Raw genomic sequence first — 24,382 nt, forward strand, 5'->3', positions numbered from 1 at the left:
GTGCGTCGGGTAATTCTTCTTGTGTGGTTTCAGCTGTGTCGAGGCATAAGCTACCACTTTAACTTCTTGCATCAACACACAACCAAGACCAGTTAATGATGCAGCACTATAGATCAAAAACTCTTTTCCCAACTCGGGTTGCACTAACACTGGTGCTTCTGTCAATCGCGCTTTCAACTTCTCAAAACTTTGCAGACACTTTTCAGTCCAATTAAACTTGGCACTCTTTTGTAGCAACTTAGTCATAGGAGAGGCAATCGTTGAGAACCCCTCGACAAAACATCGATAATATCCGACTAAGCCCAAAAAGCTTCTAGCCTCGGATACATTCTTTGGCAGTTTCCAATCAACAATCACTGATACTTTGCTCGGATCAACCCAAATACCATCACCCGAAACTATGTGTCCCAAAAATCTAACTTCATGAAGCCAAAATTCACTTTTACTGAATTTAGCGAACAATTTCTTTTCTCTTAAAAGCTGTAATACCATTCTCAAGTGTTCGGCATGTTCGGAGTCATCTCGAGAATAAATCAGAATATCATCTATGAACACAACCACAAACTTATCCAAATATGGCTGAAATATTCGGTTCATCAAATCCATAAAATATCCATAGCATTAGTTAAACCGAAAGACATCACAAGAAATTTATACTGTTCATACCTCATTCTGAAAGCGGTTTTTGACACATCCGACTCTTTAACTCTCAACGGATAGTAACCAGATCTAAAATTGATCTTTGAAAATACTGTCACCCCTTTCAACTGGTTGAACAAATCATCAATTCTCGGCAACGGATACTTGTTCTTTATAGTCACCTTGTTGAGCTGTCGATAGTCAATACAAAGTCTCATAGATCCGTCCTTTTTCTTTAAAAATAATATGGAAGCACCCTAGGGAGAGAAACTCGGCCTCACAAACCCCTTATCTGTTAACTCTTGCAACTGAGCCTTTAATTCTTTCAATTTAGTCAAAGCCATTCTATATAGAGCAATCGAGATCGGTCCAGTCCCAAGCAACAAATCAATGGCAAACTCTATCTCTCTGATAGGAGGCAACCTAGCCAATTCTTCTGGAAATACATTCAGGAATTCACATACTAAAGGCACTGATTCAAGCTTCCACTCAGACATTCCGGTATTCAATACATATGCAAGATAAGCTTCACACCCTTTACTCATGTATTTGTGAGTAGACATGTGCGAAATCACCATAGGCAATTTATTTGATTCATCTGTTTCAACCCAAAGAATCTCACCATTTTCACATATCAACTCAAGGGTTTTCTGTCTACAATTTACCTTGGCATCATGTAATGTCAACCAATCCATACCCAGAATGACATCAAACTTATCAAATCGTAACAACATCAGATTAGCCAGAAAACAGTGCCTTGAATCATCAAAGGACAATTCTTACAAACCTTATCTACTAACACATATTTTCCTAAAGGGTTTGACACTCTAATCACAAATTCAGTAAGTTCTACAGGCAAGCTCTTACTAGATACTAAATTCACACAAACATAGGAATGAGTAGATCCAGGATCAATCAATGCAATAACAGTAGTATCATAAAGGGAAAATGTACCAGTAATCACATCGGGTTTGACGCCTCCTCATGAGCACGTATGGGATAAGCTCTAGCAGGTGCTCTAGATTCTGGTCTCCCAATTGAATCCTTTATCACACTTTTACTGCTATCTCCACTTCCAGTATTCTTTGGGGGTTTACCCCTATTAACTGTAACACCCCATACCCAAGACCGTTACCGGAGTCGGACACGAGGGGTTCACAGACTAAATTCACTTATTTTCACAGTCCATTTTAAAAATTTCCAGACAGCTGACTAACTGCATCACAGTCACCTTAAAAATCATATCTTGAGTTCCACAACTCAAAAATCAGTTTCGTAATTTTTCCCTGAAATCAGACTCATATATCCATTCAAAAATTTTTTTCTAGAATTTTTGGTCTAGCAAATTAGTACAGTTTATTAGTTAAAGTCTCCCCTGTTACAGGGTTCGACTACCCTGACCTTCCTATATTGCGACTTAGATAACTCCTTATACAGGGCTTCAATACTTATGCCATTTGTTTCTAATGAAACTAGACTCAAAAAGGAATCTATAAATATATGACATGACTTCTAATTATCTCTGGTTAGTTTAGAATGAATTTCCAAATTCAGATCAGGGGATCCAGAAGTTGTTCTGGCCCTGTCCCATGAAAACTTGAATATCTCTTAAAATACGACTCATATGACCGTTTCGTTTCTTCCATATGGAAGTAGATTCATCAAGGTTCGATTCCATAATTTATTCACTATTTAATTCCATTCGTACTATTTTTAGTGATTTTTCAAATTCACACCACTGCTGCTGTCAGCATCTGCCTTTAAGGTAGACTTTACCTATTACACAGTTTCCATGATTCAACTAACCCTTTTGCATATATAGCACAAAGTATGATCGTGATTAACCATTCCAATGGCCAATCATTGCCAAGCATATCCACACCTCTCAATAACCATATACATACAAAATGATTATAACATTATGCTCAAAAATATATATAAGCCATTTTCGCATGGCTATCAAAATTTATACAAAACCGAAGGGTACATGACCCACAACAAAAAAGGGTTGTCCTATACATGCCATTTCAAAGTTCAACCAAAAGCGTACCAAAAGGGGCTTTGATAGTGTGGGAGACTTCGACTTCAATAATCCCGAGTCCGATAGCTGACGAACCAAAATCTATAAAACAGAGATTCAAAGAACGGAGTAAGCATTTAATGCTTAGTAAGTTTTGAGCAATGGAATTAGGCTCAACTGAAGTATAGCATTCATATAACTAAACGGATAATTTCATATACACATATATTCTCAAAAATCAGTCCTACTTCACATTTCCAACCCTTATATTCATACATAAGGGATCAACTTAACCAAAATCGGAAGCTCCTTAATCGACTGAGCGAATACTATTTAAGAGGAATCAATTATTCCAATGCATGTACAACACATACCTCGTTGTTGAGTTTTTACGAGCGTATTAATTGAAATTATTACAGCAGATCGCTCATTCCCAAATCACGTACCTTCGAAATTTAACCGGATATAGCTACTCGCTCAAATGCCTTCGGGACATAGCCCGGTTAGAGTAACTCGCACAATTGCCTTCGGGACTTAGCCCAGATTTAGTAACTCGCACAAATGCCTTCAAGACTGAGCCCGGATTTAGTAACTCGCGCAAATGCCTTCGGGACTTGCCCGGAACTAGTCACTAGCGCAGATGCCTTCGGGACTTAGCCCGGTTATCATCCAAATATTCATACACATATCAATAAATCATGACACATCTATATTTCATTTTCATAATTGGAGTTCAAACACACGTCACGTATTAAGCAATCCTATTTTCGGCTCACTAGCCACATACAAACAGCATGGTTTAATTTGCTTTATGACACTATCTCTATGCACATACGGCTACCCGTCATATGTATAGACTAATTAACTCAACATATGATTCAAGTAGAATCATCATATCACCGCATATTTGTTATGCTCATACATCATGACTTAATCAAATCGGTAACTAAGTCTCGTTACTCGAAAACTTACCTCGGATGTTGTCGAACGATTTCGATGGCTATTCGACCACTGTTTCCTTCCCTTTATCGGATTTAGTTCCCCTTTGCTCTTGAGCTTAATTTAACAAATAAATTGATTTAATCATTTGAGCATCGAAAAGAGGAACTCAAGGTACTTAGCCCATATATATACATTAGACATTAAAGTCACATACATGTGAAATCATGCATCAACTCAACATATTAACCCACACTCCCTTTTAGCCGATTGTCTAAGCCAAGATAAAGGCATCAATATGCTTGCCTCTAACCGAATACATGCAACACTAATCTTCTCATGTGGCCGAGTATGCATGTATATGTTGAGGCCAATTATATACTTAATACCACCCACAAATGGCATGCCAATACATCATGTGCAAACATATATATATGTGCAAGAGCCGAATCATAAGGTCGATTATAACCATTTCATATATTTTCATCATATACCCCAATGTACAAATACATTATAATAACTTCCAATTCAAATCATGTTACAAATTTATACTTCACAAGGATAAATCATTAACCAAATATAAACATATATCCGAATTCACATGTATATTTTATTTTTACATGAAGCATAGCCGAATCATTTGAACCATGAGTAACATAACAAGCATAAATCATACTTATGGATATACCATGGCCGATTGCTTCATGAAGTTGCTAAGACCTACCTTTTTCAAATTCTCACACACACTCTATCATCTTCATACCTCACCAACACAACATCAAACATCCACCAAGAAGACAACACCCATGGCCGAGTATCATCTCCCTCACATAGCAAAGATTTAAACCATGGGCTAGTTAGAACTCAAGCTAACAACTAAAAACATGCATGAATCTCATGGCACAACATTAAACTTACCTTAACCTAGATACAAGTATGGGCGAACCTCTTCCTAATCCTCTTCCAAGCCGAACATGAAGCAAGAGCTCCTTCCTTCTTCCTTAGAACTTTCGGCCAAAAGAAATGAAAAAGGATGGACACTTTTTTTTCTTTGTTTTCATCATATTCCCTTTCATTATTTTATTACCATGCTCCTTATTTTATTTTTCCTAACATACATCACTAACATAACATGTTTGTGACATGTTTCCACCCATAGCATGGCTGGCCACTATGCTTTAATTTGGCTAATTTGACATGCAAGGACAAGCACTTTCCCACATATATTAATAGGCCACTTTAACACTTGCCTAGCATATTTCTAAATTGTCTCACATAAGTCCCTACTAATAAATTTCACATACACTGACCAATTTAAAGTATGGAACTATCACACAAGCATTTACGCACATCATAAACACAGAATATAACCTTTAATTATTTATAAGACTCAGTTTCGTGGTCCCGAAACCACTTTCCGACTAAGGTCAATTTAGGGCTGTCACAACTCTCCCCCACTTAAGAAATTTTCGTCCCCGAAAATCTTACCAGTAAATAGGTTTGGGTATCGCTCTTTCATAGAGTTCTCAGGTTCCCAAGTAGCTTCTTCTATCCCGTGTTTGAGCCATAACACTTTTACTAAAGGAACCTTTTTGTTTCGTAACTCTTTCACTTCACGAGCTAGGATACGAATCGGCTCTTCTTCATAACTCATGTTGGATTGAATTTCAACCTCTGATGGATTAATTACGTGTGACGGATCAGATCTATAACGTCGAAGCATCGAAGCATGAAAGACGTCGTGAATCTTTTCAAGTTCAGGGGGCAAAATCAATCTATACGCAATTGGACCAACTCGTTCGGAGATTTCGTACGGCCCAATGAATCTCGGACTCAACTTGCCCTTACGGCCAAATCTGAGTATCTTTTTCCAAGGCGAAACTTTAAGAAACACTTTATCTCCCACCTGATATTCAATATCTCTTCGTTTTAAATCTGCATACGACTTCTGACGATCTGATGCTGCCTTCAGACTTTCACGAATTATTTTTACTTTCTGTTCAGCATCCTTAATCAAATCCACTCCGAAAATTTTACTTTCATCGAGCTCGGTCCAAAAAAATGGCGTACGGCATTTACGCCCGTACAAAGCCTCGTAAGGTGCCATCTTAATACTTGATTGAAAACTATTGTTGTAAGTGAATTCAATCAAAGGTAAATACCGCTCCCATGAACCACTAAACTCGAGGATGCAACATCTCAACATATCCTCAAGTATCTGAATTATCTGCTCGGATTGACCATCGGTTTGTGGATGAAAAGCGGTGCTAAAATGTAGCTTGGTACCCAAAGCTTCTTGCAATTTCTTCCAAAATCGCGAGGTGAATCTCGGATCTCTATCCGACACAATAGAAATCGGTACCCCGTGTAATCTCACAATCTGAGAAACATACAATTCAGCTAGTTTATCCAATGAAAAATCCGTACGTACGGGGATAAAATGAGCCGACTTAGTCAGTCTATCAACAACAACCCAAATCGCATCTTTCTTACTTGTTGACAATGGCAACCCAGGCACAAAATCCATCGTGACTCGATCCCATTTCCATTCAGGTACCATGATCGGCTGGAGTAAACCCGTAGGCACTTGATGTTCCGCCTTCACTTGCTGACATATTAAACACTTCGAAACAAAATCGGAAATGTCTCGTTTCATACCATGCCACCAAAACTGACGTCTCAGATCGTTGTACATTTTCGTACTCCCCGGGTGAATTGACATTCGGCTACAATGAGCTTCGTTCAGAATCACCGAAATGAGTTCTGAATTTCTTGGAACACACAACCGACTTCTGAACCTCAAACAGTCGTCATCATCAATTTGAAACTCTGATTCCATATTCGAAACACATTCAGCCCATTTTGCAACCAGTTCATCATCGACTTTCTGAGCTTCACGAATTTGATGAATCAACAATGTTTTGGCCTTTAATTCCGCCACTAACACATTGTCGGATAGAACAGACAAGTGTACATTTATCGCTCGTAAAGCAAACAGTGATTTACGACTTAAGGCATCCGCAATCACATTAGCCTTTCCCGGGTGATAGTCAATGACAAGTTCATAATCTTTCAACAACTCAAGCCAACGCCTTTGTAGCAGATTCAAGTCTCTTTGAGTCATCAAATATTTGAGACTTTTGTGATCCGAAAATACATGGCACTTCTCACCCAATAAGTAATGTCGCCATATTTTCAAAGCGAATACGATGGCAGCTAATTCGAGATCATGGGTCAGATAATTTTTCTCATGTGGCTTTAATTGTCTCGACGCATAGGCCACAACTCGACCCTCTTGCATCAATACGCAACCCAACCCAAGTAGGGAGGCATCACTATAAATGGCAAACTTTTTGCCTAATTCGGGCTGCACTAGAATTAGAGCTTCAGTCAGATAAGTTTTCAGTTGGTCAAAAATTTTCTAACATTTTTCCGTCCATTCGAACTTAACATCTTTTTGAAGTAGCTTCGTCATTGGTGTGGCTATCATCGAGAAACCTTTTACAAACCGTCGGTAGTAACCGGCAAGTCCCAAAAAGCTCCGAACCTCAGTAATATTTCTCGGAGGCTTCCAGTTGAGTATGGCTGAAATTTTGCTCGGGTCAACTCGAATACCCGTTGCAGATACCACATGACCCAAGAAGCTAACCTCTCTTAACCAGAACTCACACTTACTGAACTTAGCATATAATTGCTTATCTCGTAAAATCTGCAACACTAATCTCAGGTGCTCAGCATGCTCGGTTTCATCTCTTGAGTAAACCAAGATGTCATCAATAAACACAACTACAAACCGATCCAAATACGGTCTAAAGATCCGATTCATCAAATCCATAAATACCGCAGGGGCATTAGTGAGCCCAAACGGCATCATTAAGAACTCATAGTGACCGTATCTCGTTCTGAAAGCAGTCTTGGGTATATCCGAATCTCGAATTCGCAACTGATAATAACCCGATCTCAAATATATCTTTGAAAACACTGAGGCTCCCTTTAGTTGATCAAACAAATCGTCAATACGTGGCATCGGATATTTATTCTTTATTGTCACCTTATTCAGCTGATGATAGTCGATGCACAACCTCATGGTTTCGTCCTTCTTTTTCACAAACAATACTGGTGCACCCCAAGGTGAGACACTTGGTCGAGCGAAACCTCTATCCGTCAATTCTTGCAACTGAGCTTTCAACTCTTTTAACTCGGTTGGTGCCATACGATACGGAGCTATCAAAATCAGCGTAGTCCCAGGTACAAGCTCAATACCAAACTCTACCGCCCAAACAGGTGGTAAACCCGGTAATTCCTCGGGAAAAACATCCGGGTATTCACAAACCAACGGCACAGATTCGGGTTTCTTTTCTAACCCTTTGTCATCAAGTACATACGGAAGGTATGCTTCGCACCCCTTTCTTACATATTTCTGGGCCAACATTGATGATATTACAGCTGGCAACCCCTTTAAGTCCGTAGACTCAACTCGGATTATCTCGTTATTTGCGCACCTCAAATCAATAGTCTTGCTTTTGCAATTCACAACCGCATCATGCACGGTCAACCAATCTAAACCAAGGATAACATCAAATTCATCAAACGGCAAAAACATCAAGTCCGCCGGAAAACAGGAACCTCGAATTACTAGGGGACATTTCTTACACACTTTGTCGGCAAGCACGTAACGACCCAAGGGATTTGACACCCGAATTACGAACTCAGTAGACTCAATAGGTAAAGTCTTACTGGATGCTAAGGTTTCACATATATAAGAATGAGTAGAACCAGGGTCAATCAAAACAATCACATTAGTATCAAAGAGAGTAAAAGTACCGGTAATAACATCTGGCGAGGAAACATCCTCGCGTACGCGTATAGCGTAAGCTCTAGCAGGAGCACGAGCCTCAGATCTGGTTGTAGCATCTCTAGATCCTCTCTGACCGCCACTAACATTGCCCGTATTCCTAGATGGCCTACCCCGAGTAGTAGTAGCGCCAGGTTTCCCACTCTGATTTACGTTTTGTTCAGACAATCTCGGGCAATCTTTAATAAAGTGGTCAGCTGACCTGCACTTGTAACAGGAGCGGTCATGGAATCTACAACTCCCCAAGTGCCATTTACCACAATACTGACACTCCGTTCTATCTCGACGATCATTTCCAACACTGGCGATCGAAGTGACGCGTGTGCTCACAGAGGGTCGATCGCGATCTCGTCTAGAAAAACCCGAAGTGTCCCTAGACCGGCCTAAGTCATCTCTAAATTTCTTCGATGACTGTTGAAAGGGCTTTCCTGAAGATCTTTTACGAAACTCCTTTGCTCCCACATCGACTTTCCTTTTCTCCTTACTGAGCTCCTCGGCTTTGCAAGCTCGCTCGACAAGTACCACAAATTCTCGGATGTCTAAAATGCCAACATACAACTTTATATCATCATTCAGTCCATCTTCGAAACGTTTACACATCACAGCTTCTGAAGAAATGCATTCTTGTGCGTACTGGCTAAGCCTCACAAATTTTCGTTCATAGTCGGTAACCGACATGGAACCTTGTTTAAGTTCAAGAAATTCCTTCTGTTTTTGATCCATGAATCTCTGACTGATATACTTTTTCCGAAACTCGGTTTGGAAAAACTCCCAAGTTACTTGCTCTCTGGGCACAACAGAAGTCAACGTATTCCACCAATAGTAGGCAGAATCACGTAGCAAGGAGATAGTACACTTTAGGCACTCATTGGGTGTGCAAGATAGCTCATCAAGTACCCGGATAGTGTTGTCCAACCAAAATTCAGCTTGCTCGGCATCATCGCTGTCTGTAGCTTTAAATTCAGTAGCCCCGTGTTTTCGGATTCTATCAATTGGGGGTTTACTTGACCTTATTTGGTCAATTGCCGGAGGTATTGTAGGTGCGGGGGTGGTATTTGTCGGGAATGGAGGTTGTGGAACAGCCGTATTAGTTCGAATGTATTGGTTGAACCAATCATTAATCACGCTATAAAAAGCTTGTCTAGCTTCATCATTCGGATTACTAGCATTAGGTTGAGAGTCCACCGGAGCTGTCCCTTGTGTGGGAGCAGGCGCTACACTCTCAAGATCATCAGCTACCGCTCGGTCGGGATCGGGATCCATTACTATAAATAAACACATTTTCAATTGTCAGAAATCACCACACTATCAAATAATCACATAATGGCATGTATAGCTAGACCCAAACGTATTACGGTAGTCCTAGAATCGACTAAACCGTAGCTCTGATACCAATTTAATTGTAACACCCCATACCCGAGACCGTTACCGGAGTCGGACACGAGGGGTTCACAGACAAAATTCACTTATTTTCACAGTCCATTTTAAAAATTTCCAGACAGTTGACTAACTGCGTCACTGTCACCTTAAAATTCATATCTTGAGTTCCAAAACTCGAAAATCAGTTTCGTAATTTTTCCCTGAAACTAGACTCATATATCCATTCACAAATTTTTTCTAGAATTTTTGGTCTAGCCAATTAGTACAGTTTATTAGTTAAAGTCTCCTCTATTACAGGGTTCGACTACCCTGACCTTCCTGTATTGCGACTTAGATAACTCCTTATACAGGGCTTCAATACTTATTCCATTTGTTTCTATGAAACTAGACTCAAAATGGAATCTATACATATATGGCATGACTTCTAATTATCTCTGGTCAGTTTATAATGAATTTCCAAAGTCAGATCAACGGATCCAGAAATCTCTCTGGCCCTGTTCTACGAAAACTTGAATATCTCTTAAAATACGACTCATATGACCGTTTCGTTTCTTCCATATGGAAGTAGATTCATCAAGGTTCGATTACATAATTTATTCACTATTTAATTCCATTCCTACTATTTTTAGTGATTTTTCAAATTCATACCACTGCTGCTATCAGCATCTGCCTTTAAGGTAGACTTTACCTATTACACAGTTTCCATGATTCAACTAACCCTTTTGCATATATAGCACAAAGTATGATCGTGATTAACCATTCCAATGGCCAATCATTGCCAAGCATATCCACACCTCTCAATAACCATATACATACAAAATGATTATAACATTATGCTCAGAAATATATATAAGCCATTTTCGCATGGCTATCCAAATTTATACAAAACCGAAGGGTACATGACCCACAACAAAAAAGGGTAGTCCTATACATGCCATTTCAAAGTTCAACCAAAAGTGTACCAAAAGGGGCTTTGATAGTGTGGGAGACTTCGACTTCAATAATCCCGAGTCCGATAGCTGACGAACCAAAATCTATAAAACAGAGATTCAAAGAACGGAGTAAGCATTTAATGCTTAGTAAGTTTTGAGCAATGGAATTAGGCTCAACTGAAGTATAGCATTCATATAACTAAACGGATAATTTCATATACACATATATTCTCAAAAATCAGTCCTACTTCACATTTCCAACCCTTATATTCATACATAAGGGATCAACTTAACCAAAACCGGAAGCTCCTTAATCGACTGAGCGAATACTATTTAAGAGGAATCAATTATTCCAATGCATGTACAACACATACCTCGTTGTTGAGTTTTTACGAGCGTATTAATTGAAATTATTACAGCAGATCGCTCATTCCCAAATCACTTACCTTCGGAATTTAACCGGATATAGCTACTCGCTCAAATGCCTTCGGGACATAGCTCGGTTAGAGTAACTCGCACAATTGCCTTCGGGACTTAGCCCGAATTTAGTAACTCGCACAAATGCCTTCGGGACTTAGCCCGGATTTAGTAACTCGCACAAATGCCTTCGGGACTTGCCCGGAACTAGTCACTAGCGCAGATGCCTTTGGGACTTAGCCCGGTTATCATCCAAATATTCATACACATATCAATAAATCATGACACATCTATATTTCATTTTCGTAATTGGAGTTCAAACACATGTCACGTATTAAGCAATCCCATTTTCGGCTCACTAGCCACATACAAATAGCATGGTTTAATTTGCTTTATGACACTATCTCTATGCACATACGGCTACCCGTCATACATATAGACTAATTAACTCAACATATGATTCAAGTAGAATCATCATATCACCGCATATTTGTTATGCTCATACATCATGACTTAATTAAATCGGTAACTAAGTCTCGTTACTTGAAAACTTACCTCGGATGTTGTCGAACGATTTTGATGGCTATTCGACCACTTTTTCCTTCCCTTTATCGGATTTAGTTCCCCTTTGCTCTTGAGCTTAATTTAACAAATAAATTGATTTAATCATTTGAGCATCGAAAAGAGGAACTCAAGGTACTTAGCCCATATATATACATTAGACATTAAAGTCGCATACATGTGAAATCATGCATCAACTCAACATATTAACCCACACTCCCTTTTAGCCGATTGTCTAAGCCAAGATAAAGGCATCAATATGCTTGCCTCTAACCGAATACATGCAACACTAATCTTCTCATGTGGCCGAGTATGCATGTATATGTTGAGGCCAATTATATACTTAATACCACCCATAAATGGCATACCAATACATCATGTCCAAACATATATATATATGTGCAAGAGCCGAATCATAAGGTCGATTATAACCATTTCATATATTTTCATCATATACCCGAATGTACAAATACATTATAATAACTTCCAACTCAAATCATGTTACAAATTTATACTTCACAAGGATAAATCATTAACCAAATATAAACATATATCCGAATTCACATGTATATTTTATTTTTACATGAAGCAGAGCCGAATCATTTTAACCATGAGTAACATAACAAGCATAAATCATACTTATGGATATACCATGGCCGATTGCTTCATGAAGTTGCTAAGACCTACCTTTTTCAAATTCTCACACACACTCTATCATCTTCATACCTCACCAACACAACATCAAACATCCACCAAGAAGACAACACCCATGGCCGAGTATCATCTCCCTCACATAGCAAAGATTTAAACCATGGGCTAGTTAGAACTCAAGCTAACAACTAAAAACATGCATGAATCTCATGGCACAACATCAAACTTACCTTAACCTGGATACAAGTATGGCCGAACCTCTTCCTAATCCTCTTCCAAGCCGAACATGAAGCAAGAGCTCCTTCCTTTTTCCTTAGAACTTTCGGCCAGAAGAAATGAAAAAGGATGGACACTTTTTTTTTCTTTGTTTTCATCATATTCCCTTTCATTATTTTATTACCATGCTCCTTATTTTATTTTTCCTAACATACATCACTAACATAACATGTTTGTGACATGTTTCCACCCATAGCATGGCCGGCCACTATGCTTTAATTTGGCTAATTTGACATGCAAGGACAAGCACTTTCCCACATATATTAATAGGCCACTTTAACACTTGCCTAGCATATTTCTAAATTGTCTCACATAAGTCCCTACTAATAAATTTCACATACACTGACCAATTTAAAGTATGGAACTATCACACAAGCATTTACGCACATCATAAACACAGAATATAACCTTTAATTATTTATAAGACTCAATTTCGTGGTCCCAAAACCACTTTCCGACTAGGGTCAATTTAGGGCTGTCACATTAACAGTGCTAGCCTGTCTGACACTCTAAAATTTTTCTTCTTTAACCCTTTTTGGACAGCCCTTAATATAATGTTCTCGAGAACCACACCTAAAACAAGCTCGGCTAATCGCCCAACACTCACCATAATGTTGCTTACCACAATATTGACACTCGGGTCTATTAGACTTCACATTACCCACACTTGCCATTGAAGTAGCTTTAGCTTTAGAACCCGAATATGATCTCCCACAGTCTCGGTACAAATATCCAGCTAAAATAGTCAATCGAGGATTCATCTCTTTGGACTTCTTTGACTGGGATTAGAACGACGTACTTATTGGCCTCTTTCTTGCATCTCTGGCTTCACTCACAACTTTTCTCTTTTCTTTGTTCAGCTCTTCGGCTTTACAAGCTTGATCGACCAATACTACAAACTCTTTCAACTCTAAGATCCCATCTAATGTCTTCATTTAACCCATCTTCGAACTTCTTGCACATAATAGCTTCGGTAGACACACATTCATGGGCATACTTACTGAGTCTAACAAATTCACGTTCATATTCTGCCACAGATATTTTACCTTGTTTTAGCTCAAGAAACTCTTTCTGTTTTTGATCAATGAACTACTGGCTTATATACTTCTTTCTAAGCTCCTCTTGGAAGAAATCCCATGTAACCCTTTCTTTCGAGACCATGGATAGAAATGTCTTCCACCAATGATATGCTGAATCCCTCAGTAAATATATAGCACATTTTAAACATTCTTCGGGAGTGCAAGAGAGCTCATCAAATACCCTGATAGAATTCTCAAGCCAAAACTCTACTTTTTCGGGATCATCATCTATATTAGCCTTGAAGTCTTCAGCCCATTGTTTTCTAATTTTATCAACTGAAGGCTTGCTCAATCTTACCATTTCGACACCTTGAGGAACTACGAGAACTAGTTGGGGAATAGGAGGGGGTGGAGGAGGTTGAGCATGCAGATTTGCTCGAACATTTTTTGTATACCAATTATTCATCATAAGCAGAAAGGCTTTCCAAGCCCCATCTCTCTGATCAAGTGTCTCGGGTCTACTCTCAGCTGGCGTAGTCCCTTGCACGGGAGCTAGTGTATTACTTTCTACATCATCAGCTACAGCTCGGCTGGATCCATTTACTATATGAAAACACAATTTAAATTGTCAGGAGTCATCACACTATCACAGTATATTTATGGCATGTATAGATAGACTTCCATACACGGTACATAAATCTGAGAATCGTCTATACCATAGCTCTGATACCACTAAAATGTAACATCCCTTACCCATGTTCTACACCGGAACAAGGTACGTGACATTGCTGGAACAAACACATGCAATCTGTAACATCCAAAAATAGGGCCTAAACAGAACAGTGGTTGTGAAACCACGAATTCGAGATAGAAAAGTTTATTCCAAATAATTTTTATAACTTATTGAGTGATTAGATGCATGTATTAAAGTATCGATGGAAAATTTTATAGATAGCATGCTTAATTTGCCTACTAGGGCTTAATTGCAAAAGTTGATAAATATGAGTTTTAGATGTTAAAGGATTAAATTGAAGAGTATAATTAAGTAGAGTTCCTTGAATGTTAATTAGACCATTAGGCTTTCATGGAAAAAAATGGACATACATAGATAAAAATAACTAAAGTTTTAATGAAGGGTATTTTAGTCATTTGGTAATTAAAAGATTAAAAAAGGGAAAAAGATGGCAAAATGTGCCCATCTTCTTCATTAGGCCGAAATTTCAAGGGTTCTTCATAGCTACAATTTTTTCAAGCTTTCAAGCTTCATAGTAAGTGATTCCAAGCCCCGTTTTTAATGTTTTTTTTATGTTTTTGAAGTCCCGATAACTTGATTTAGCTTATTCTAGCAATAATTTAACCTAGGGTTCATATTTGGAAAAGTACCCATAGGTAAAATATGTTTATGTTGATGTTTTATGGTAGAATATGAAGCTTGAAATTATGTTAAACGACTTGAGCTAAGTGATTTTAAGCGAAAACGATGATAATCGGTAAAAATACCTAATGGTAATAAGTACATGTTAGAGTGGGAATTTGATGTTTCCATAGGTAAATAAATGACCAGCATGTCATAAAACATAAGAATTAGGGATAAAGTTTCATTTCTGAGCCTTGGGGCAAAAGTGTACATATGCAAAAGTTTAGGGGCAAAATCGTAATTTGGCCAAAGTTAGAGTTAAGGATTGTTTTCATAAATGTGAATACTAAATAAGTTAAATTTTCTATTATAGATCAAGAAGAATGAAATTTGGGGTTAGATTGAGGAAAGAGAAAGGTTGAGGACTAAATCAAAATATTTCATCCTATTTTGTATCGAGGTAAGTTTGCGGTAAATAAATGCAATGTTTTATTATTTATAATTAACAATGTTATTTTTCAGCATCTATATATTAATTTTTTAAATTTATTCCTTGATGATTCAAGTAAGAATTGATGGAGAAATGATACTTAAAAGTTCCGGTTGAACCTTAAGAATGTGTAGGATACAAATGTCATGACATTAGGGTTTAAGGATACTAAGTAAGACCATGCCAAGGCATGGTATTGGTAAGTTTTACAAGGCAATGAAATCATGTAAGACCATGTCAAGACATGGCATTGAAAAACTACTATAAGGCAAATATCCCATGTAAGACCATGCCAAGGCATGGCAATGGCGAGTTCATAAGGCAAGGATACCACATAAGACCATGTCAAGACATGACAATGGCAAGTTTAAAAAGGAAAGGTACCCCTGAATCCTTAGTATTCCAAATGGTTCAACGAAAAATTCAAAGAGTGTACCAAAGGGAAGGTAAGATAAGTCCATGTTCGAAAGGTTCAGGTTATCTTGATAATTCATTTAGAATGTTGTTATTTATTTACATGCAAACTTACTAAGTTTTATGCTTACTCCCTTTGTTTTCTCTCTTTTTTATAGTATCACAAAGCCAACTCAAAAAATTGTAAGGACGTCGGAGATCGCCTCCCACTATCAATGAGTTATCTCGGTATTTTGTGACTAGAAATACTTTAAGTTATGGCATGTATAGGGACTTGGCTATTTTGTATGTATGTCCTTATGATATGATTAAATAATGGCATGTGAATACTTGGTAATGATTATCTTATGATATAGCTAATTAAGAACATATTTTGGTATTATGTATGCCTAAATGAGGTTTGATACAAAGAAACTATGAAAGAATAATAGTTGGCCATAGAACAGTTAGGAAACAGTAGCAGTGATGTGGCTTTGAAAAATCACTAAAAATTGTAGAAATGGAATTAAATAGGGAATGAGATATATAATTAAATATTATTGAGTATATTTTTATAGGAAAGAAATAGAGAAAGTAAAGGAAGTCTATATTCTGAGATATTTAAATTTCTGTAAGACTGGTTCAGAGTGAATTTGTCATTCCCTGTTCCAACTTTGGAAAATCACTAGAAATTGTAAAAAAATAATTATCAGTCAAAGTTTATATTTTTAAATTATTTTGTGAGTCTATTTTTATTAGAAATAAACAAAAACATTATCTGATTTCTGTATAATGAGATAATTGATTTTTAGTGAAGAGAGGTCAGGTCCACTGAACTACAAAATAGAGAACTTTTAATGAATAAAATGTACTAATTGGCCAAACCAAAAATTCTGGAAAAAATTATAGTAAGAAGATATATGAGTCTAGTTTCAGAGAAAATTTATGGATTTAAAATTTGAGTTTCTTAACTCGAGTTATAATTAATTTAGTGACTATTACGCAGATGGACAATTTTATTATGAATAGTGAAATAAATTGTTTTGATTTGTGTAAGTAATCGGAAAATTTTTAATGTTCCCGATTTGGTCCCAAACCGTTCCAATTGCATGTTTTAGGGCCTCAAGAGCCATTTTTAGGGATTTATTGGATGAATGTTGGTGAATTAATTTTTTTAAAATAATTTTTTATGCCCCGAACAAGTAAGATAAGTGTGGTAACGCCTCGTGGTCGACTCTGGTGACGGTCTCGGGTAAGGGTTGTTAGATTTATTGGTATCAGAGAAAGAGTTTAGTTAGTTCTCAGAATATTCAATATGAGTAAGAGTCTAGCTATACATGCCATACTTATATTTTCATAGTGTGACGACTCCTGACCATTTTAAAATGTTTTTCTTTTATAGTTATGGATTCTGAACGAGTTGGTGTAGATGATGTAGACAGTAACGCGCCCGCTCCCATGGAAGGAACAGTGCCACCAAATAGTAGTGAAAGGCCTGTTACAGTTAGTCAAGGAGGAGGGGCTCGAGAAGCCTTCTTCCAAGCTATGGATGAATGGTTTGCCAAGTTCGTTTGTACGAATTCAGCCGTAGACCTCCACCCCTTGATGATCTTCAGACTACCCATGTAGCTTCCCTAGTTACAGATATAGTCAAAAGAGAGAAGCCACCAGTTGATAAAATTAGAAAACAAAAGGCCGAAGAGTTTCGGCTACTAAAGATGACGATGCATAGAAAACTGAGTTTTGGCTCGAGAATACTATCAGGGTCTTTGATGAGTTATCCTGCACACCTGAAGAGTGCATGAAGTGTGTTGTATCACTTTTAAGAGACTCAGCCTACCATTCGTGGAAGTCATTTGTGTCAGTAGTACTGAAAGACAGGGTTACTTGGGATTTCTTTCAGGAGGAGTTCCGTAAGAAATACATTACTCAGAGGTTTATCGATCAGAAAAGAAAAGAATTCCTTAAACTAAAGCAGGGTAAGATGACAGTGACTAAATATGAACGTGAATTTGTCAGACTCAGTAATTATGCTCGAGAGTGTGAGTCTACTGAAGCTATTATGTCCAAGAGATATGAACATGGGCTCAATGATGATATTCGACTGTCAGTCGGTGTCTTAGAAATAAAAGAGTTCGTCATTTTAGTTGAAAGAACTTGTAAGGCAGAGGAGTTGCTGAAGGTAAAGTTGAAATTGAGATGCAAGACACGAAAAAAAGACAGATGAGCAAGTCATTTTAGTCTACATCCAAGAGGTCTAGAGAGCTCTCTACGAGATCTAATTTTTTAGCAGGGTATTCTAGCCGAAACAGAGGTAAAAGATTTATGGGTCAGAAAGCTCAGACCACTTCAATTGCGAGTGTTGGTAGTATTCAGCTTGATAGACCTGAGTGTCCTTAATGTGGTCAACGTCATCTAGGTCAATGTTGAGCAACTGAGACTGGTTGTTTTCGATGTGGTGCATCGAATCATTTCATTCGGGAGTGTCCTGAGATGGTTAAAAGAGAAGTAATACCGAGTGTAAGATCAGGCAATGCCCCCGTTAGAGGTAGACCTTAGAGAAGTTCGACAATAGGGGCAGGTAGAGGTGCATCTAGAGATTCAGCAGCGAGACCAGATGTTAGAGCACCTGCAAGGACCTATGCTATCCGTGCTCGTAAAGAGGCATCCTCTCCCGATGTAATTACGGGTACAGTTTCTCTTCATGATGTTAATATTATTGCTTTGATTGATCCGGGTTCAACCCATTCCTATGTTTGCATGAAATTGATGCCTAGTATGAACATGTCCATAGAGTCTACGGGATTTGTGATTAAACTATCGAATCCATTGGGTCAGTATGTATTAGTAGACAAAGTATGTAAAAATTTCCCTTTGATGATTAAAGGTTACTATTTTTCAGCTGATCTCTTGCTATTGCCATTTGATGAGTTTGACGTGATTCTTGGTATGGATTCGTTGACTGGGCATGACGTGATAGTGAATTGTGGAAAGAAATTCATTGAGTTGAAATACGAAAATGGTGAAATTCTTCGGGTTAATTCAGATGAGTCAGATAGTTCAATTGCCATGATTTCTGTTATGTCTGCTCAGAAATGCTTGAGAAAAGGATATGAAGCTTATCTTGCTTTTGTGTTGAATATTAAAGATCTAGAGTTGAAAATTGAATCAGTGCTTGCGGTATGTGAGTTTCCTGATGTGTTTCCGGAAGAACTACTAGGTTTGCCTCCTATCAGAGAAGTTGAGTTTGGTATTGAATTGGTTCTGGGTACAACACCCATTTCTATTGCTCCTTATAGAATGGCTCCAATGGAATTGAGAGAATTGAAAGTTCAGTTGCAGGAACTAACAGAGAAAGGCTTTGTAAGACCTAGTTGTTCACCATGGGGTGCACCAGTGCTCTTTATGAAAAAGAAAGATGGTTCGATGAGATTGTGCATAGATTATCAACAGATTAACAAGGTGACTATTAAGAAAAAGTATCAACTACCAAGAATTGATGATTTGTTTGATCAATTGAAGGGAGCTACTGTGTTCTCCAAGATAGATTTCAGATTCAAATATTATCAGTTGCGAGTTAAAGAGTCAGATGTTTCGAAAACTGATTTTCGGACTAGGTATGGCCATTATGAGTTCCTTGTGATGCCATTCGGCTTGACTAATGCTCCTGCCATTTTCATGGACTTAATGAATTGAATTTTTAGACCTTAATTGGATAAATTTGTAGTTGTATTCATTGATGATATCTTGATTTATTCTCATGATAAGACTGAGCATTCAGAGCAATTGAGAACAATTTTACAGACTTTGAGAGATAATCAGCTTTATGCCAAGTTTAGCAAAAGTGAGTTCTGGTTATGGGAAGTTGGTTTTCTTGGACATATAGTCTCAGGTGAAAGTATTAGAGTTGATCCGAGGAAGATTTCAGCCATTTTTTATTGGAAGCCTTCCAGGAATGTATCAGAGGTCAGAAGTTTTCTTGGTCTCGTTGGTTATTATAGACAATTTGTAGAGAGATTTTTCCATAATAGCTACTCTATTGACAAGATTGCTACAGAAAGATGTCAAGTTTGAATGGACTGAAAGGTGTCAGCAAAGTTTTGACAAGTTAAAGGCATTGTTGACTGAAGCTCCTATCTTAATACAACCAAAACCGGGTAAAGAGTTTGTGATTTACAGTGATGCGTCCTTGAATGGACTAGGCTGTGTACTTATGTAGGAAGGAAAGGTAATTGCTTATGCTTTTAGACAGCTAAAGCCACATGAGAAAAATTATTCGATACATGATTTAGAACTAGCTGCCATTGTATTTGAGTTGAAAATCTAGAGACATCACTTGTATGGTGAGAAGTATCAAATATTTACTGGTCATAAAAGTTTGAAATACTTGATGACTCAGAACGATTTGAAGTTGAGGCAAAGAAGATGGCTAGAGTTGATTAAAGATTATAAACTAGTGATCGATTATCACTCGGGTAAGGCAAACGTAGTTGCTGAAGCTTTGAGTAGAAAATCTTTATTTGCATTAAGAAATTTGAACACTAGTTTAACCTTATCGGATGATGGTTATATCTTAGCTGAATTAAGAGCTAAGCTAATGTTTCTTATAGAAATTTATGAAGTTCAGAAAGATGACAGAGACTTGCAAGCCCAAAGAGCTCAGTGTGAGTCAGGTATAGAGTCAGATTTTTAGATCAGTTTTGACGGTTGTTTAATGTTCAGAAATTGGATATGTTTACCAAAGAATGATGAGCTTATTTGAAAGATTTTAGAGGAAGCACATAGCAGTTCTTTGTCTATTCATCCAGATAGTACAAAGATGTATAATAATTTGAAGAAAATGTATTGGTGGGTAGTAATTTAGAGAGATATCTTAGAGTTTTTTCTAGATCCTTGATCTGTCAGTAGGTAAAAGCTGAACATCAGGTACCTTCAGGTTTATTGCAGCCTATGCTAGTTCCTGAGTGGAAATGGGACCGAGTTACCATGGATTTTGTGACAGGTATGCCGTTGACATCGAGAAAGAAAGATGTAGTATGGGTTGTGATTGATAAGCTAACGAAGTCGGCTCATTTTATTCCAGTTAGTATGGATTATTCACTTGACAAGTTGGCCGAGTTGTATATTTCAGAGATAATCAGACTACATTGAGTACCGTTATCGATTATTTCATATAGAGACCTGAGATTCACTTCGCGATTTTGGAAGAATTTACAGGAAGCTTTAGGCACAAAGTTCAGTTTTAGTATAGCTTTCCATCCTTATACCAATGGTCAGTCAGAGAGAGTTATTCAGATACTTGAGGATATGCTCAGATGTTGTGTCTTAGAATTTCAAGGTAGTTGGGAGAAATATTTGCCGTTTTTGCTTATAATAATATTTACCAGTTGAGTTTGAAAATGACACCTTATGAAGCTTTGTATGGATGTAAATGTCGCACACCTTTGTATTGAACAGAGCTTAAAGAAAATCAGAGTTACGGGGTTGATTTAGTTAAAGAAACTGAAGAGAAAGTGAAAGTTATCAAAGATTGCTTGAAAGCAGCTTCATATAGATAGAAGTCTTATGCGGACTTGAAAAGAAAAGAGATTGAGTATCAAGTTGGTGACAAAGTGTTCTTGAAAGTTTCTCCGTGGAAGAAAGTCTTTAGATTTGGCAAGAAAGGCAAACTAAGTCCACGTTTTATTGGACTATTTGAGGTGACTGAAAGAGTTAGACCATTAGCATATCAGTTACCTTTGCCGCTAGAGTTAGAGAAGATTCATGATGTGTTCCATGTGTCCATGTTACCTCGTTAGCGTTCTAATCCTTCACATGTGATTTCACAGACAGAGGTTGAGATTCAACAAGATATGACTTATGGTGAAGAACCGGTAAAGATTTTAGCTCGAGAGGTCAAGAAACTAAGGAACAAAAGTATTGCACTTGTGAAAGTATTATGGAATAGGCATGGGGTAGACGAGGCTACTTAGGAGCCTGAAGAGGTTATACAAAAACAGTATCCAAATATTTTCACAGGTAAGATTTTTGAGGACGAAAATCCCTAAAGGGGGGAGAAATGTAACATCCCAAAATAGGGCCTAAACGGAACAATGGTTACGAAACCGTGAATCCGAGATAGAAAAGTTTATTCCGATTAATTTTTATAATTTACCGAGTAATTAGATGCATGTGTTAGAGTATCGATGGAAATTTTTATAGATAGCAAGCTTAATTTGCCTATTAGGGCTTAATTGCAAAAGTTGATAAATATGAGTTTTAGATGCTAAAGGATTAAATTGAAGAGTATAATTGAAGTAGAGGTCCTTAAATGGTAATTAGACCATTAGGTTTTCATGGACAAAAATGGACATACATAGATAAAATAACTGGTTTTAATGAAGGGTATTTTAGTCATTTGGTAATTAAAAGATTAAAAAAGGGAAAAAGATGGCAAAATGTGTCCATCTTCTTCATTAGGCTGAAATTTCAAGGGTTCTTCATAGCTAGGGTTTTTTCAAGCTTTCAAGCTTCATAATAAGTGATTTCAAACCCCGTTTTTAATGTTCTTTACGTTTTTGAAGCCCGGTAACTTGATTTGGCTTATTCTAGTAATAATTTAACCTAGGGTTCATATTTGGAAAAATACCGATAGGTGAGATGTGTTTATTTTTATGTTTTATGGCAGACTATGAAGCTTGAAATTATGTTGAATGACTTGAGCTAAGCGATTTTAAGCGAAAACGAGTAAAATGACCAAATCGGTAAAAATACCTAATGGTCATAAATACATGTTAGAGTGGGAATTTGATGTTGCCGTAGGTAAATAAATGATCAGCATGTCATAAAACATAAGAATTAGGGATAAAGCTTCATTTCCGAGCCTTGGGGCAAAAGTGTAAATATGCAAAAGTTTAGGCTCAAAATTGTAATTTGGCCAAAGTTAGAGTTAAGGACTTTTTTGATAAATGTGAATATTAAATAAGTTAAATTTGCTATTATACATCAAGAAGAACGCAATTCAGGGTTAGACTGAGGAAAGAAAAAGGTTGAGGACTAAATCAAAATATTTGATCGCATTTTGTATCGAGGTAAGTTTGCGGTAAATAAATGCAATGTTTTATTATTTATAATTAATGATGTTATTTTTTATCATCTATATATTAATTTTTTAAATTTATTCCTTGATGATTCAAGTAAGAATTGACGGAGAAATGATACTTAAAAGTTCCGGTTGAACCTTAGGAATGTGTAGGATACAAATGTCATGACATTAGGGTTTAGGGTTTAAGGATACTAAGTAAGACCATGCCAAGGCATGGCATTGGTAAGTTTTACAAGGCAAGGAAATCATGTAAGACCATGTCAAGACATGGAATTGATAAACTACTATAAGGCAAAGATCCCATGGAAGACCATGCCAAGGCATGGCAATGGTGAGTTCATAAGGCAAGGATACCATGGAAGACCATGTCAAGACATGGCAATGGTAAGTTTAAAAAGGAAAGGTACCCATGAATCCGTACTATTCCAAATGGTTCAACGGAAAATTCAAAGAGTGTAACAAAGGGAAGGTAAGATAAGTCCATGTTCGAAAGGTTCAGGTTATCTTGATAATTCATTTAGAATGATGTTATTTATTTACATGCAAACTTACTAAGCTTTATGCTTACTCCGTTTGTTTTCTCTCTTTTCTATAGTATCGCAAAGCCAACTCGGAAAATCGTAAGGAAGTCGGTGATCGCCTCACACTATCAACGAGTTATCTTGGTATTTTGTGACTAGAAATACTTTAAGTTATGACATGTATAGGGACTTGGCTATTTTGTGTGTATGTCCTTATGATATGATTAAAGAATGGCATGTGAATACTTGGTAACAATTAGCTTATGATATAGCTAATTAAGAACATGTTTTGGTATTATGTATTCCTAAATGTGGTTTGATGCAAAGAAACTATGAATGAGTAAGAGTTGGCCATGGAACAGTTAGGAAATAGCACAGTGATGTGATTTTGAAAAATCACTAAAAATTGTAGAAATTGAACTAAATGGTGAAAGAGTTATAGAATTAAATCTTATTGAGTCTATTTTTATAAGAAAGAAACAGAGCAAGAAAAAGAAGTCTATATTCTGAGATATTTAAATTTCTGTAAGACTTGTTTATAGTGACTTCATGATCCCCTATTCCAACTTTAGAAAATCAATAGAAATTGTACAAAAATAATTATAAGTTAGAGTTTATATTTTTAAATTCCTTGGTGAGTTTATTTTTATTGCAAACAAATAGAAACATTATCTGATTTCTGTATGATGAGATAATCAATTTTTAGTGAAGAGAGGTCAGGTCTACTAAACTGTGAAACAGGGGCACTTTTAATGAATAAACTGTACTAATTGGTATTATGTATGCCTAAATGAGGTTTGTTGCAAAGAAACTATGAAAGAATAAGAGTTGGCCATAGAATAGTTAGG

Source organism: Gossypium hirsutum, chromosome A02, assembly GCF_007990345.1.
Source record: "Gossypium hirsutum isolate 1008001.06 chromosome A02, Gossypium_hirsutum_v2.1, whole genome shotgun sequence".
Classification (NCBI taxonomy): domain Eukaryota; kingdom Viridiplantae; phylum Streptophyta; class Magnoliopsida; order Malvales; family Malvaceae; genus Gossypium; species Gossypium hirsutum.